Raw genomic sequence first — 18,863 nt, 5'->3', positions numbered from 1 at the left:
ACACACACACACATGAGCACACATATACACACACATGTACACACATACCTACATACATACATACATACATACACACACACACACATGAGCACACATACACACACACATGTACACACATACATACATACATACATACATACATACATACACACACACACATACTCATGGTCCACATCATGTAGACACATATGAACTGAGTACTTCATCTATAGTAATTCACACATATACATGACATACATACAAACATCAGGAATCTGACATTTAGTAAGTGCTATTAACTAATTTCATTGATTTCTAATTGGCAATATTGTTGTTGCATTGAACAGTCTTGAGAGAGCATACAGCATAAAAGAAAAACTGAAATTTTATGGTGTCCATAAGAAACATTGTGTCATAGCAAAGGAAGAAGACACACACTTGAATATGTTTCCTTGCAGTTAGATAAGGCATGTAATTGAGACTGGAGGTCTTCTCTCCAGCTAAATCAAGCAAATGCTAGACCAACAAATCGAATCTCTATTAGCAACTATTTTGAATATGCTTTTATGGGAACACTTGTTAAACATGTGTTAAGAGAAAAGAACAGGGAAGTAGTAAGATAAAACTGTGGAAGTAGCCATAAAACCAAGCTATAATCTTGTAATGGATGGGACCTGAACTGTGACCCAGAGACTAATGCTTAAATATTTGATCTCTAGCTGACACTATATTTGAGGTGGGGCATAGCTGGACAAAATAGTTTATTAAGGATCTGACCTGGAGGATTATATACACTGTCCCTACCTCCAGCTTGAACACTGTCTCCTTCCTTATTCACAGAGTTGTGTGTGTGTGTGTGTGTGTGTGTGTGTGTGTGTGTGTGTGTGTAAGAGAATCTATGGTGGAGCTTCTGTCATCATGGATGGGGACTACCTGTAAATCAAGAGCCAAAATAAACCCCTCACTTAAGTTGCTTCTGTCAAGTATTTGATAACAGAAACGAGGAAAAGAGAAAACAAACTAAAGCAAAAACAAAAATCTGATATACCTCCTAAGGGATAGGGCCAGTGAAGCCATCCAAACTGCTACAAAAAGTCTCCTTTGCCAAGAAATTTGTATCTATGTCTTTTTTTATATTTATTTATTTTATTTCATGTATGTGAGTATACTGTCATTATCTTCAGACACACCATAAGAGGGCATCAGATTTCCATTACATACGGTTGTGAGCCACATTGTACTTACTGGTGATTGAACACAGGACCTCTAGGAAGAGCAGTCATTGCCCTTAATCATGGAGACATCTCTCCAGCCCTGGGTCCATGACATAAGGAATGCAATCCTAGGCATTCAACCCCACACATGTCACTATAACAACATCTAGTTCTGACTTTTCCCATTGTAAACAAAAGCAGGTAATGAGAAGGGTAATTAGAAGACATTTAAGAATGCTGCCATAAGAACACAAAATCCAATGGGGTTCTCTGAAAGAAGTCTTCCTAAGATAGACGTGCTCTGCTTAGGTGAACTGGACACACTAAGACATCAACTGGAGACTACCATAGTCACATGACTGACAATAGAGCAGAGAGGGAGTATTGTAAGACCATCTGAGGAAAATCAGTGAGCACATTGGACATTATTGAATACCAACATGCTGAACTGGAATAAGGATCTACAAGTCTGAATTGCAGGCGTTACTTTACTAGAGATAATTATTTTATTTTATTAATTATTTTATTTTATTTAATTATTATTATTTGATATAGATGGCATGTTATATAGAAAATGATTCCAGAGGATGTTGTTGAAGAGCAAAATTGATCAGTGTGTTCTAAGACATATTAAGACTTAGTAGTTAAGAGAGAAATAAAAAATAAACAAAGGAAAATAAAGATGAAATTGAGAGCAGAATAGAATCCTGCACAGCAAGCTAGCAAGGAATATGAAGCAGGAAACTGAACATCATGAGGAGACTAAATCCTACCAATGCATAAACAGAAAAATTTAGACACAAGGTGTAATTAGCACAGTATTGAAACAAAAATCACAAATTCCTCAGAGAGACCAGAGAATCCTGTTGTTACACAGTATCACATAAACCTCCTGATGGTTTTGTTTTGAGTTTAGTCATTTATGGCTGTAAAAGATATTCCTCACTCACAGGCCAATAAACAATAACAAATAGCCAATAGGATCTTGATATTGAGTTAATTTTCTCAACCTTGGGTTTTAATTAGCTCTATGCCTTCAAGAATCATAAAAACTCATAGAAAACAGGAAATCAATGCCCAAATATAAAACAAGAGGGAGAAAACATGCTATGATTTTGGAGGTATATATTAAAATTTCTCTGCAAGTATGAGGACCAAACAAATGGAAGAATTGGACTGTGAGAAATCAGGAGGGCTTAGGAATTGCTGACCAACATGGTATGCACCTGACTTTACTTTGGAGTGCAGGTATGCTAGTTTCTATAGAAACACATTTTACCCCTCCAAGCCCCCACAGAGCCCACCACCAGACAAGCTCTTCTTGTCTGCTTACTTCCCATAAATTGGTAAAAATATCAGTTTAGAACTTGAGATTTTAAAAGTTTCTAATTTGATCTGTCTTAGTGAAGAGAATACTAGGAATAAGAACACAGAGATGTCGAGAGGAAATACCTGAGATGATTCCATTTCATTTTCAAATCAAGATGTACCATCATCTAGACACATCTCAGAGTATCTCTAAGATACATTTTTACTGAAGCAGGAACTATGAATATGGACAACATCATTCCACTGCCTAGGTGCACAGACTCTATAAAAAACAGAGACAGATGTCAAAAGCCAACTGACCTCAACATATATTGCTCTCTGATGCTTGTAGAAACATTGTGCCCAGTTGCCTCTTGCTCCTGTCACCATAGCTACAGACTTCTTTTCTCTCCTCCCTTTTGCTGCCACAGTGCCCTGGACCCTCAAATTTTAATCCAAAATCAAGTCTTCCTTTCTTTTATCAGACATATTGTTAAGCAATGAGAAATGTAACTAACACAATGCCCAGAATGAAACAGAAAGTATATGAATCATCTTAGTAAGAATGGCTTTCCAGAGAACATCAAGAATATGTCCAGCAAGTGGGAGAAGAGCATGAACTTTTTGGAGGCATCAGCTTTTGGTGAATGGCAAGTATCCTGTAATTCATGATGATGCGGTCTGAAATTTGTACATAGAGAACCCATGTTCTGCATCTCTACAGACTTTAAGGCAGTATCTCATCTCTTCTCTCCTTATCCACACATAGTTTCCAATCAGATAAAGGGAAAAAGCTATGGGTCCCAGAAAAGAAAAGGCTAATAACTCTCAGTGTATCTGAGGAGGGGTGGAAGCTCAGCATCCATCACCTGAATATTCCGTGAACTTTGAGTCAGGATAGATTATCTGAGGACTTTCTGAACCAAGTCCTTCAAATGTAAAGATATTATGAGCATCTAGGTCATAAAATTATGGTAATTATTAAATAACATGCTTAAGACAGTGCTAGAGGCATAAGGAACATGAAAATATTATTGATTCTAAACTGATATTAATAACCTTGCCAGTTTTCTGTGAGCTAGGTGACCAGCTCTAAGCACTTTGTAGTGAGAGCACATGGGCCCTGCCACTGGCTCTCTGCCAGGGACTTTTCTTTTACATTGCTTTTCCCTTTTCTTTCTTTCTTTTTTGAATTAAAAATAGATTCTTCTTTCATACAATACATCAAAACTACAGTTTACCTTCCCTCCACTTCTCTGATCTTCCTCCAACCTCCCTTCTCTCCCAGACTCGCTCTCCTTCCATTTCCTGTTCAGAAAACAGCAGACCTCCAAGAGACAACAGCCAAACAAGGACAGACAAATCAAGCTTTAAAAAAAAAGGCAAAATCCTTAACAGTAGGAGCAGAGTGTCTCTGAATCTTTTGCCATTGATACTTTCTTCCTCCTTTTGGGATGCCTTGACCAGCCAGGGACTTTTCAAAATCTCACAGGACTCCACCTCCTCTGTGTCTAAGCATTCACAACTGGAATATTATTTCCAAACTTCCTTTAAATTCCTTGCTGATCTTTTCAGATCACCAAACAAGAGGCCTTTTGTGTTACATTTTCTCTGGCTTCACTTAACATTTATCTCGTTTGTTCATGAGCTTTTCTATCCATCGCTTTTCTTAACTGTGTTACATCTAAATTAAACCAGTTAAGCAAGATCTCTAGTTCCCATATCTGTTATAAAGATATGAAGGGCATTTTATAACATGGTAGCTGTAGACCAATTTTCTGAGGTATATTTGTTAACATTTAATCAACAAAAATCTTACCAGATTTTCTCTTTGCTCATTTTTCCTTGGATTGGTTCAATTGCTTTGGGTTCATTTTTCCTTTGTTGGTTTGTTTGTTTTATTCTCTTTATATTCAGTGTTCTGGCTCATAAAATATTTCTATGCATTAATTACTTTGAGTACAGTTAACAGAGATTGCCAAATATATAATGGAACATAATATCAAGGCCGAAAGGAGTAAAAGCAAATTAACACATATTCAGGAATCATGGCTTTGAGATTGCAGCTTAGAGTAAAGAAAGAAGCAGAAATAGAAGGTGATCCCCACCCTCAAGCTTAGCCAGTGCTGAGTTCTGACCTTGGCCCTAAGCCCTGATACTGTTGCCAATGAGAACACATGTATTTTAGGGGGTTTCAACTGTCAACTTGGCACACCCTAGAATCAACCTCGAAGGGGCTTAAATAGGAATCATCTAGATCAGTTTGGGTTCTGAGAATGTCTGTGGGGAACAGTCTTGATTTTTAATTGATGTAGATCCAGCTCATTGTTCAGAGCAGTACTATGTCTTGGTTTGGGCTATAGACTAGAAATGAATAATCTGGGCTAGCTGAGCATTAAGCCAGCAGGCAAAACGCATCCATTTGGTTTTTTTTTCTTTTTTTTTTTTTTTAATGTTCTTAGCTTGGGATGTGACGTGACTGACCAACATTCTCAGTCACAATCGTGTCATATTTAAATTCATTTTATAAACAGTTACTGTGGAAGATTACTAATTAAAGCTAATCCTTTTCTTATGCCTTCTGGTATATATTCAAAAATTCATTATAATGGAGTAAGTAATGCATTTAAAATTATGAAATACAATTTTGAAATAAATCCGGCAAATGTCATAAAGAATACTTTTTTACAATTTTGTTATATTTTCATTTATTTATTCGAGGTGAAGGTGTTGCCCAGTGTACATATAGAAATCAGAGGTTAACTTGCAAAAATAAGTTTGCTTCCTCTACCAAATCTAGGGATTTGAACTCCAGTCATCAGGCATGGTAGCAAGGACCATTATCCACAAAGCTATCTAGGCACCCCATGGAGAGTCAATTAATGACAAAACAAGAAAAAGTTAATTCCAAAGAAAGTGTTAGAAAAATAACTATAAAGTCTGTGTTCTCACCTCTGTGCATCTATCTAAATAAATCCCTTATGAATTGTAGGTAAGATTCAAACAACAACTCATAGAAAACCGAAGACAACAGAGATGAAAATTTGCCAAATCTCTCATGACAGGCTGGCTATTGTGAATTTTAAAAGGGAGGTGGGGGAGGGTCACAAAACTTAAAAGAACATGTTTGAATAAATAAAAGTTAAAACATTTCCTACACAAAAAGTAACTTAAATTAAAGCAGTAAACATGTTCTAGAACTTTCAGTGAATAATTTCCCCAAAGAGGATCTGTTTCTTTATACAAAGATTTCAAATAGTAAATAAAACAGGATCAAGTCCTGAGGGAACAGAGCTTATGAATGTGGAAACGTGTGAAGTTGCTAAACATGTTGAAATCATCAAGTTTAATAGTCGCTTGAATCGATACACTTTATGTAATGAAATGATATTTTCTTGCATTAGTATTTAACTTAGAAATACATCTCCTAGTATACCTACTCCACAGATAAAGCATATCTCTCTTCATTCCATTTCTGCCTAGCAGGTGTGTTTATTCATTGTGGCATTGTTCGTTGGCAAAATCTACATAGAAACTAATTATGATACTTGCTTCTTTCTATAAGTCAGAAGTTAACGGATTATATAGTAGATCTTTATGAAATTCCCACATTCAGAAATCACATAAGAGCATTAAATTGTATATATATGTATATGTATATACATATATATATATAATACATATATATTATATATACACACACACATACACACACACATATACAAACACACACACTGGGCAGACACATGCAGGCCCTGTACATGCTGCTTCAGTCTCTGTGAGTTCATATGAGCTTTGAATGTGTTAATTTAGAAGGTCTTGTTTTCCTGGAGTCCTCCATGTACAATGTATCCCCTTTACTCAGGGTTCTGTGAACACTGAGGGGAGGAATTTGAAAACGTCATCCCATTTACAGTTGAATGTTCCAAATTGTCACTGTCTAAGTAAGGTCTGGCAGTGGGTCTTCTTTTTGTTCCCATCTGTTGCAGGAGGAAACTTCTCTGATGATGGTTGAGCAACTGATTAGTATATATCAAAAGGACATTAGAAGTTATTCTATTGCTACTTTTTAAAGAAGAATAGTACTTGGTTTTCCCTTGAGTGTTTGGCCTATCTAGTCTCTGATTCCTGGTTACCCAAGAAGTGTCAGGTATGAGTTCTAATCTCACAGAGTGGGCCACAAATCAACATTGACTGCTTACTCCCACAGAGAGATCAGCATGACGGAACATGTAACCCATAATTGGAAGAACAAGATAATTGAGATTCAAATAGATGCTATAGCAGTAGATAAGCAAATTAAGATGCCTATTACGATGTTCAAAAGTTTGGGTAGGGACATGTGAGACATAACTCTAATTTCTCAGGATGAAGTTACAAAGGATGAGATTAAAGATGGGTTTAAATCTTCAGAAAGAACACATCCTTTACCTCTAAGCGATAGCAGAAAGAACTATCCAAATGAAATGCAGACAGAACATATACTGATAGTAACGTCAATGAGCAAGGACTGTTGTGTTCCAGTGCCTCCAAGTGAATTAATGTGGGTTTGAGGAATTAATGTGGGTTTGAGGGATATCTCCAAAGAAATGAAAAAAAAGGGTCAGGGAAAAATTGGAGTAAACAAGGATTATTATTAAATTTTTTGGCTAATTTGCTAGCTACCATAAAACCATAAATAAAATGTGCTCAGAAATTGAAACGAAAGAAGAATACTGCTATCTATCACAATCACACTCCCATTAATTACAATTATAAAAGCAGCTAGAGAAAGCAATGCATTACAAACAGAAAACAGAACTCTTGGGATGACAGAAATTCATTCAGAAAGCAAAGAGAGAAAAGAACACAGCAGAACACCATTGCTATGATGGGAAAGGGATAGGGGAGGGAGGGACACACATACACAGTGAGAGAGAGAGACAGAGACAGAGAGACAGACAGACAGAGAGAGAGACCAAGACAGGAACACACACACACACACACACACATAAAGAGGGAAAGAGAGAGAGAGAGAGAGAGAGAGAGAGAGACAGAGACAGAGACAGAGACACAGAGACACAGAGACACAGACACAGGGACACAGACAGAGAGACAAAGAGAGCTTACATGTGAGGGACTGTTCACTTGAAATCTAAATGCTTGGTGAGAATATTTGTATAAAAGTTAAAAATCACAGTAGGAACATATTTAAAGGAAAGATTTCAATATATGTATATTGCTTACAAAGAACAGACTAATAATAAGCCCAGTAGTTAGGAAAAACTGAAAATATTAAATATTTATGCAGCCAAGTCCTCAGTTTCTAAAATAGTTACACAATAAAAAAACCCCTTTGAACCTGATAGAAAAGAAACAGGGGAATAGTCTGGAACTCATTGACACAGGAAAAAGTTTCTGACTAGAACACGGTTAACAATGTTCCTAAGATCAACAATTATTAAATGAGACATCAGAAAACTGAAATGTTTCTGCACAGCAGAGAATACTGTTAATTTGGACAAAGCAGCAGCCTGTTTAATGAGAAAAGATGCCAATCAGCTATACATTCAATAGAGGTCTAATACCCAAAAATATATAAACAAGTTAAAAAAACAACTAGATATCATTGAAACAAATAAACCAATTAAAATATCGCCTCTCTGCAAGATATGCTAGGGAAATGGTGTAGCAGTCAAAGGAGGAAGGAAAACACCAGGAGAACATGACCCACCAAATCAAACCTGTACTCACAAAGGCTCAGAAACTAACTGAAGCAGCAATCATGTATCCTGTATGAGTCTGCACCAGGTCCTCTGCATCTATGTTATGACTGATAGTTTTGTGGTTTTGCAGAAATCCTAACAGTGGGAGTAGATATGTCTCTGACTTTTTGCCTCCTCTTGGGACTCTTTTCCCTTCTATTAGGTTGTCTTGTCCAGACTCCAAATGAGAGTTTTTGTCTTATTGTATCTTGTTTTGTCATGTTTGATTTTGTCTCTTGGAGGCCTCTTCTTTTCTGAAGGAAGATAAAAGTGGAGTAGATCCAGGGGAAATGGGACATGAGAGGGAATTGGGAGAAGTGGAGGGAAGAGAAACTGTGGTTAGAATGCATATTGTATGAGAGAAGAATCTATTTTCAATTTAAAATGTAGGGTACAAATGTAAATAGAGAATTTTTTTGTCTTTTACTTATTTATTATTTTACACACCAGATTTTATTCCCCCATCCCCTGACCACCCTCCGACTGTTCCACATCCCATACCCCCTCTCCACCCCAGTCTCCATGAGGATGTCCCCACCCTCCACCCACCTTGAAACCCCCTGGAGCCTCCAGTCTCTTGAGGGTTAAATGCATCTTCCAATACAGGGCTTCAGTTACATCTAAGTGAGGTGTTGGTTAAAGAAGTCCCATGGGAATCCTCAAACAATCCAGGCTGATGCATTGACTATAGGTTCCTCTCCACAAACAGACGTCAAATTCCCATTACTAAAGAAAACACCTACACTACTCACTGAATATGAAGTCAAGCTGGTGACTACATAGAGTCTTCAACTCTCCATGCTAGCACATTTCGTACAACAAGGTACTGCGCACATTTCTTAAGGAAGAAGGTAAATATCAACCCAGCCATAAAACCGTCGATCTACAATGGTGCCCTACCTACAAGATATGCTAGTTCACTTGTAACATAAAGCTTATGGGAGTAACCAGCAAATATCTGATTTGACTAAAGGTCCACTCCACAAGATGGACCCCATACCCAACATAGCTTGGATGACCAAGAAGCAGAGCTTAGATAGCTAGGCACCTAAGATAAAATAAGGGAAAAAAATAAAACTACTATTCGAAAACACAGTAATAAAATGACTCCTAGTGACTATTCTGCTTTACTCCTAGATCAGTGCCTTGCTCATCAGAGAAGCTTCTTTCTACAGAAGATGGGAAGAAATCCAGCCAGAGATTCACAGTCAGATATTATGTAGGGAATTAGAGACCTTGGAACATTCAACCATAAATGGGATGTCTCCATCATACCTCTGTTCTCAGGGCTCAGGGAAACCTGTAGAAGAGGAGGAAGAAAGAGTGTCCTTTGGGTATGTATAACGGTTTTCAGTTTAGTGGTTTTTATAGGCTTCGTAAGAGTGTAAGTGAGTATGTATCTCTGTCTATATCCACTTCTAGTGCTGTAATTCTTTTGCTTATTTTGAGCTAGTCTGATGTATTAATTTTTCTTTGTTTATTTTTATCTTACGTTACTTTTATCACTGACTTTTAGAAGCCTGTTTATTTTCTAATGAGAGACAGAAAAGAAGTTGATCTGGATTGGAAGGGAGGTGAGAAGGAACTGGGAGGGGAAGAGGAAGAGGGAACATAATCTAAATGTATTATTTGAGTGATAAAAAGGCTGTTTTTGATAAAAGGAAAATAAGAAATATATATTCATAAGCAAAATATTTGAGTGTGTTTCAATTCAATAAAATGTGAGTCACATATCAAGACAAATCCTACCTATTCAGGGACATAAAATAGTCCTTAATGAATTTAAGTGACTGTGGATAGTACAATAGAGTATAAAGACAAATCAGTTGCTAAAGTTGCTCGTAATATCTTGAAATATTTTAGAACATGCAACATTTCTTGAAATAAATGATGGGTCAAAATTTAAAGGAATAAAATGGAAAATACTTTGAATAAATTGAAATGTAAGTATTTCATATTAAAATGTCTGAGGTACCTCTGAAACACCACTTTGGGGAGAGGCATTTTCTGTTGCTGTGCTACACTGGATGAGAGGGAAAAGAGACAAAATCATTTTCCATCCACATAAATGTGAAGGGAAGAAATCAAAACTCAAGACCAGTACTCAAAAGGAATATTAAAGTTAAGACTGAAAGTAACAAAATAGCAAACAAAAGAGTTGTTTTGAATCACGAAGACTACTAGTTCTTCAAATATGTAAAAGAATCCAGAATCTTGTAATAATCCAGAGAAGTAAAAATACTCTAGCATATGCCACCCACATCATGACTGAGCAAGGAGACACAACTACAAACTTAACAACTATTAAAGCACTAACAAAGAAGAAAGTGGATAGAAAGATTATGCCAATAAATTCAACAAATAAGTACAGACATCTTTTTAACCTTGAGAATGGTCAAAGCTTAGTCAAGAAAAAAAGTAGTATATATATTTAAATACATTGATTTTCTAGTTTACAACATTCCCACAGATACTTCTATAGTACTTCATGGTTTCATATCTATCTAACAAGAAAAATATAAAATCAGTGATGCATAAGCTCTTTCCAGAAACTCGCTGATAAAGGGCCTTTCTGAACTAATTTGTAAGACTTGTGTAATACTCTTATTCTAATCAAGTTAGACATTATAAGAAAAATACAGATATTCTACAGGTTGAAATACATAGTCAACAGAGATACAAGTATTCTAACATCAAAGTCAAGGAATCTTTTCCAGAAGATAAAAATAAAATAATAAAGTAGATAAAAAGAGACAATAAACTGAAAAGGTATCTCATGTCCAATGTGATAAAAACAGATACCATGACTACTGATGCTGTGATCAGAGGAATTTAACACTGTCTTAGCAGCTGAAAACTAACATCATTTACCATATCAGAAAACCCTTTACACATGAAGAGGATACATATGTGAGAACATCTACTAATCTCATTTTAAAAGCACTCAAAATCTAAGGCATACAAGGGAACATCCTTGAGAAAAGACTCGAAATAAAAACCAGACCTTCGACTGGAGACATGGCTCAATATATAAGAGTGAGCACTGCTCTGGTAGAGAACGGGGCCTTGGCTCCCAGCATTCACACATAGAAGCTCCCAACCACCTGTAATTCCAGATTAAGGGTGTCAACACCTTCTTCTGAACTCTGAGGGCACGTGTATATGAATGTACATAAAGGCCCACATACACATAATTTTAAAAGTAGGATGAATCCTTTAAAAAAATGGAGTTGCATCATATTTTAAAAGAGCAGAAACCATGGAACTAAAGAACTCTTGTTCTAAATGGTAGAAGAGGAAGTTATTTACTGTCATTACTTAATGCATTTTCAACACAGTGACAATCATGCAGTGAATCATGAATAGAATCTGTGTCTTAAATATATATTGTTCACAGAGAAGAGAATTAATATCCCTTAATTTAATTAATTAACTTTATAAAACACCAATTAATCAAAAACAAATACTTATGGATTGCTAAAAATGATTATTTAATGAAACTAAGCTTTTATACCATCAAAATACTTTGGTACACAAAACTGAAGAAAAAAAAAAGCCTGCAGTCCTGAAGTCTTAGAAAGCTTATGACATAATGAGGCAATCAGACACTGTGCCATCATCTGTTTCAAAAAGACACCAATGTGGTAATGCCTTCTGTAGTGTTGGTTTACTTCCAAATATATTAATTTAAAAGTGCTTTATATTCATGGGCAGGTACAAGTGTGACCATGTTGAATATAGTAAATATAAAAGGTATGGCTGCTGTAAACTTTTAATCTAGTCAATATTTTGTGAAGAGCTGTTCTTCATGCTCATACATGGACAGATGAGTTCACAATGACCTGGAAAGTTTTCTTTGTTCATGACTGAGAAGAATGGTTATAGTCACAAGAGAGCACCTGGTCCTTTTTCAGCTTAATGGTGCATCAGTCCCTGAAGCAAAGGTGGAGTTGCTTCTGTTAACCATCTGGATGCATCCCATTGGTTCTCTCCGCATGGTCATATCACACTAACCCTGTCATTTACCATAGCTCTGTACTGCTGGGCACACATAGTCTACTGCCAAGACCACCTTAGATGCAATGAAACAGATAGATTTCAGCGATGACCTTGAAGTAAAAGGACTCAAGATCACTGTCATACAACCCTCCACAGTGCCTCCTCAGAATCCATAAGCAGTCAAGAGGAAATATGAAATTCTATTCTCCATGTTGGAAGAATCCCTCCTAATCCTGTTATCATTATTTAAATAAGTTTTGAATAATTCAGAAAGTGCTGATCTAAAGCTAGCTGATAAGCCCTAATATCTCCAGCAGACCTACAGTAATAGATCTGTTGAGGAAATCTGTACTGTGTTGAATGTCTTTCTTGGGCCTTCCCTGCTTGGAAACACTGGAAACCTCAGGCTTTATATCAGTTGGATCTTTTTTTAGTGCCCATCTCTGGAATCAAGTCTTCTTTTACTGTATCTGCACTCTGCATTCACAGTGTTCTTAATAATACATACTTCCAGTGACTGGGGATGTAGCTTATTTAAGATAGTTCTCACTTAAAATGCACAAATCTTTGTGTTTAATCTCAAGCATCACATTTGCATGATAAGATGAACATGCCTATGACTACAGAGTATGGGGAAAGAAAACAGGGTGATGAGAAATTCAACAATATCGTGGAGATGCCAGCCAGGGATACATGAGACTTTAACTCAAAAACATATATGCTATATGATAGTCGTTTTTAAGTGCTGAAGATATTCTGATACACTATTTGATCTTTACCTCAGTGCTAGATAAGCTCTTCAGTGTTGTATTATAGTTAGGTTATGTAATATCCCCTAGGCCTGTGCATTGAGTAGTTGGTCCTTTCTACTTCCTGCTAAGCATCCTCATTCGTGTCCAACCATGAAGTGTACAGTACTCCTCCATCACACACTCCTGCCACCATGGTGTTCTACTCAAGCCCATGGGGACAAATGATCCTAAACAGGACCCTCAGAAACCAAGAGCTGAAATATATAAACAAATCATTTCTGACAATGTTTTTTGTTTTGTTCACAGTAGGTATAAAAGTAACTAATACAATGTGTCATTCACTACTTTCCTGATCTCAAGTATTCCTACCAGTATGCTGTCTCCATGGTGTATCTACAAAACAATCACTCTTATAGTAAAAGACACTTGAGTGCAATGCCAGTGATAACAGCCTTAATTAACAGATTACCCACAACTGTATGTAGCCTTAAATTTTTAAAAATCTACTTCCAATAAGGGTTCTTAATTGTTTTTACCTTCCTTCTAACCCACCACCAACCAGAAGTAGTGGGAAAGAAAAGATTATTAGGATATGAGGGAAGTGGACCTTTTTAGAAATACTTCTTTGGAGCAAATCCAATTTGTGTTGTCAGGATATATAGCAGCAGTCCAGTTGAGTAGTGTCAGGATAGCAAACACAAATCAGCAGCAATGACACAAGCCAACAGAAAGAGCCAGGCCTCCACCAAATCAGCATGAGTCAGCAGGAGCAACCTAGACCATCAGAGTTGCCAGAAGTTCTCTGCCATGTCTCTCTCAATGAAATGAAGATCAACAAAGGCAAAAACTCAAAGGGGAAGCAGCAAAAGCAACCAGAACACCACCAGAAGTTTTTCGTTTCTTTCTATGAAGTAAGTCATGACAAATGATGACCAGTAAGGAACAGCAAGACATATTGATGCCATCCAGCTTTGTCCACCATCTGTTAGGTCCTTCTTAACATCATGTGCCCTTTCACATGTCTGTTTTAGCAAAACATTCTTTCACCTATTTCTGTTAGAGACCACATCTTGGGTTCAGACTCCATTTTAGAGAATCTGACCTAAGGTTAACTTACTGGCTGATACCTAGTACCAGTTTCCAGGTTATGCCTCAACAAAACCTGAATCTAACATCAGTTTCCAGGTTATTTCCCTATAAATCTACACCTCTAGGTTACAAGTCTGCCCCCGACACTTCACTTCCTACCAACTACCAATCAGGAGGAAAACAGAAGTTAAGTTTATGGTTTGGTTCCCAGAACCAGCCAGTTATGTTAAAGGCTACACTAGGCCTCCAGCTAGATGATCATCAGGCTAGATAGCCCCTTCTTGCCTCTATTAATTCTTGCCTAAAACTAGGCTCAGGGCTCTGCCTTCCCATCCTGCTGTGTCAGGGCTGGCAGGGAGCCCAAGTTGTAGTTTGCAATAAAGAGACCCTAATCTGATTGTGTCAGAATCGGCTTTTTGGTGATCTTTTGGAATTCAATAATACTTCCTGTTACAACATCTACTTCAGGAAAACACTCCTTCATATGTCTGCCCCAGCAAAACATCATCCAACACAACTAGTTTTCCAAAGGTACCATAAGTTTCCACTTCACCCAATAGATACAGAGAGCATGAGGGTTACTGCACAGCCTGTGCCCTCCTCAACAAAGCCTATTTTGCTTGGGATGGTCATACATATTTGCATAAGAAAACATTTTAGGGGAAGGTGCATTTCTTTGCTCAGTTTAAGATGTTCATTTCTGAGATTTCTCAATTTAAGGTGACAGTTCAAGAAGAAAAGATGGTGTGTAGACTTCTGGGCATGCATCCCTCAAGGTCACACTAAACTCATATGACAGATGGGAAGGCTTCTGGGAATGCTGAATATTTTTCTTTAAAAAAAAAAGTGTATTAGTGAAATGAAAGGGTCACTTTTAAAGTGTTAATACAAGGGTTTCCTCCAAGGGCACAGACATCACCTATTTCGTAATACTTTAATGCTTTGCAAATAGCTATTCTGCATCCTGTATGTGAACGGCTAATCATGACATGCCTTATGCTAGCATATACAAACACTTGCCTAATGGAAATAGGCTTCTATGCTTAAGGAATGGTGTTTATTACAAAATAATAAGGCGCATCGCATCTTGATGTTCTGTATTCAATATTATGCAAAGAAAGGCTTGGTTTCCTTTTGTTTTCTCTCAGTGAGATTTTTACTTCTTTCTACTGAATATTTCACATTTCAGTCACACGACATTTGTTAAGAAATTAATATGCCACAACACTGAAGTCGCTTGCCCTTCATATATATATATATATATATATATATATATATATATATATATATATCTTTGTAACTTGATAACGTCAACATTACTGTTTTATAGATCAAAACAACATCCAACACAGATGTTTTATACTCTGCATGGCAAGCATCATGTATAAAACAAGGACAGTAAAGCTGAATCCACAAGCTCATGAATCTACTATAAATTCACAATAGCAAGTTAACCCAGAGTGTGTTGACTGTAATTATTTTACCATATGATATTCCAGTAGTCTTGAATACCTTCAAATGTGCATGTTTGTTTGTGTACTCAGATTTAAGATTTCCACAGATTTTATGCCTTTTTCATTCTTTTAGTGAAATAGAAGTACAAACAATGATTTCCAGTCAGTATTGGATTCTATTGGGGGCTAGTTTTTAAAGTATTAGAAATTAGAGTAAGAATAAATTCCCTTTTCTTCCATTTTTAGAGAATGAGAAAAGAAGAATATAGAAATAAAGATCAGCAGTGTCACCATCAAATACCCATAACTCAATTACAGATTTCTCAGCTACTGGGACAATGCCATCCAGCCATATGGAAATTAATATGCCTTCATTCTTGATCATTATGAGGCAAACATTGACTATGAATCCAACTCCCTTGAGTAAATGTGTGTGGGAAACTGAGGTGGATCAATGCCAGGACTTAGAATAGAAGACTGCCTAGCAAGTAATTTAAACTCTCTAAGCCTCCACTCCTGAACTGGCAGATAGAAATTACTTTCACTTAGTTTAAGGTACTCATTCATGGGGGACCTTTAGAAAATATGTCCCCTTTCCTAATCAGTATTTAGAGTGTGCTTTACTTGTTCACATTTGTCAATTTTTTTTTCTTGTTCATATGTGATCAGGAGCAGAACTTTAGGAATGGGAGAACTGGTCACAATTCCTGCTCAGTACAGAGTGAAGCATGAAGCACTAAAGGATAGGCCTAGTTTGAAGAATGAATTAATACTTGAAGTAGATGAGTTGTGAATGGATGTGACAAAATCATAGATGTAATGATCAAACATTCCAATGGCAGGGGCCATTTCTACTCTATTTTCATTCATTTTCTTAATTTAATTTTTTGACAGTTTTATATGAGTACACAAATACTCAAGTATACATAGACAGGATTTACTGAGCACACTTAATGTTCTTTAGTTCTACCTGATTCTAGGGCTGACTCCTTGGTATTGGATATAACACTATAGGCTTAACCCATTAAAAAAAAAAAAAAAGGCTGATTCACCTTCCACCTTCTCTCCTCAGCTATTGACTGGATGTAGCTCTTTATATAGAAGTGACACTTTGTAAATTTCCCCCTCCATTTTTGCTTGCCAACTGTTGTCATCAAAATGGAAGTCTTGTTAGGTGACCATATTGTTGAGATTTCATTGATAGAGTTTCCTTTTCCTTCTGGAAAACACTTTCTCATAGCAGGTATCCTGGTCCTCTGAATCTGACAGTCTTTCTGCTCCCTCTCCTGGAATGTTCCTGAGACATAGGTATAGAGTTAGGTTATAGCTGTAGCAATTGGGACAGGGAACCCCAGGGATACTTAATATTCTTTATATCTTGAGCAGTTGTGGATGTCTGTAATATTTATTACTAGCAAAAAAAAAAAAAGCTTCTTTGGTGAGAGTAAAGAACTTCTCTGTAGGTAGGAGGATAAGTGTTTACAATACAGTTAAAAATTATATTGATTCAGGAAAACATTGGTAGTAGGTTTTCCTCTGGTGTCCATGACCTGGATTTCCTGTCTGAAAGTTAATGTTCTCCACATTTCAATAAATACAAAACGTGTACTAAGCTTTAGAATATCAACAAAACAATAAAACACCACTTCCCCTTATTGTTTAAAATTTAGAAGGACATTCATTTCTCAGAATGAAGAAGCTATCACCTTATCACATCATCTGTGGGTGTTACTAAGTGAATACAGGAATAGAGATGCCCTGAATCCTACAGTTTTCAAGGATGTCCCTCGAAAAATGTGTGAATCCACTGAAAATTGTCTTTTCTTGGAATCTAAAATTTATTTACAAGACCCGAGAAGATAGAAGCAACTGCCATTCATATTATAGGAGAATCTAATAAATAAGCATGATATATATAAAATGTCATATAATTAAATAAAAATAATCAAAGTCCAAATGATCCTGAAAATTCAAACGTAGGTTCTGAACCCACTTTGACACCCTGAGAATATAATCATGCATTCTCTGCTCCTTGTGGTTTACAGCTGTGAGCTGTGAAAGGAAAATCTTCTTTTACAGTAATGCTGGGAGATGGGAAATATGAAAGTAATGATGAAATCTGGAAAGAACTGTATCTGTTTCCAAGACAAATCAGCCCATAATAATTCCCTCCTTTGTCAACTGAGATTTAAAAAAAAAAAAGAAAAGAAAGAAAGAAAAGAAAGAAATCCTGGATAGTTCACATCCTTATGAGATAGAACCTTCTTTATGATATTCACTGATACATTTCTCTTATTTTCCCATCTATTTTTCGGTATTTCTCAATAGAATCAGGCTGTTGCAAATTTGAGTGGATTCATGCATTTTTCGAGGGACATCCTTGAAAACTGTAAGATCTGGGGCATTTCTATTTCTGCATTCAATTAGAATCACCCACAGATAACATGATAAAGTAATAGCTTCTTCATTCTGAAGAGGTAATGTTCTTCAAGCCATTTTTCTGAATTTTTCATATATTCACATGCCTTTAGGATTCTTTCTGTGCACATTATAATTCTTGTTGCTATCATGAACAGGAGCCTGCATATTGTTTCTTCCTATATCTTCCTTTGTTTATCTTCTCCAGCCTTCCTCCCTCTCCTCCTTAATCCCTCCCCCTTGTCCTTGTCTCCTCTTCCCTTTTACTCTACTACTTTGTTTTTACGAGCAAATTTCACTTTCTCATATATGTCTTTGTTTGTATGTATGTGTGCATGTCTTTCTGAGTGTACACATGTGGATGCCCATGTGGCTATGAAGGGCAGGAACTGACTTCATATATGTTTCTCTAACATTCTCCTCTTTCTTCTTTGAAGAAGACATTTTCCTTCAACCTGGAGCTCACAGATATGCTAGACTGTCTGGCCTGCCATATTTGGAGAACTTCTTGTCTTTGTCTGCCATGCCCTAGTGCTGGGGTTACAGAAATATGCCATCATGTGTGGCATTTATTGAGTGCTGGTGATTTGAACTCACTTCCTCAACCTTATACAGTAAGCACTACACTCAGTGAGCTGTCACTCCTCCAGATCCTCATTTGAATTTGCAGTTGAGGTTTTACTAGCCACCTGAAGTATTGTCTGTTAAACTATGTATCTAGAAAACCTATTGAATACTAGTGTTTATCATAACCTATATATTATTTTGATATATATATGTATGTAGATATATATACATATATAGATAGATATAGATATATAGAGATGGAGATAGAGATGGGGATGGGGATGGGGATGGAGATGGGGATGGGGATGGGGATGGGGATGGGGATGGGGATGGGGATGG

Source organism: Grammomys surdaster, unplaced genomic scaffold (assembly GCF_004785775.1).
Source record: "Grammomys surdaster isolate TR1022 unplaced genomic scaffold, NIH_TR_1.0 224, whole genome shotgun sequence".
NCBI classification, from domain to species: Eukaryota; Metazoa; Chordata; class Mammalia; order Rodentia; family Muridae; genus Grammomys; species Grammomys surdaster.
Note: the sequence above shows the minus strand (reverse complement) of the source record.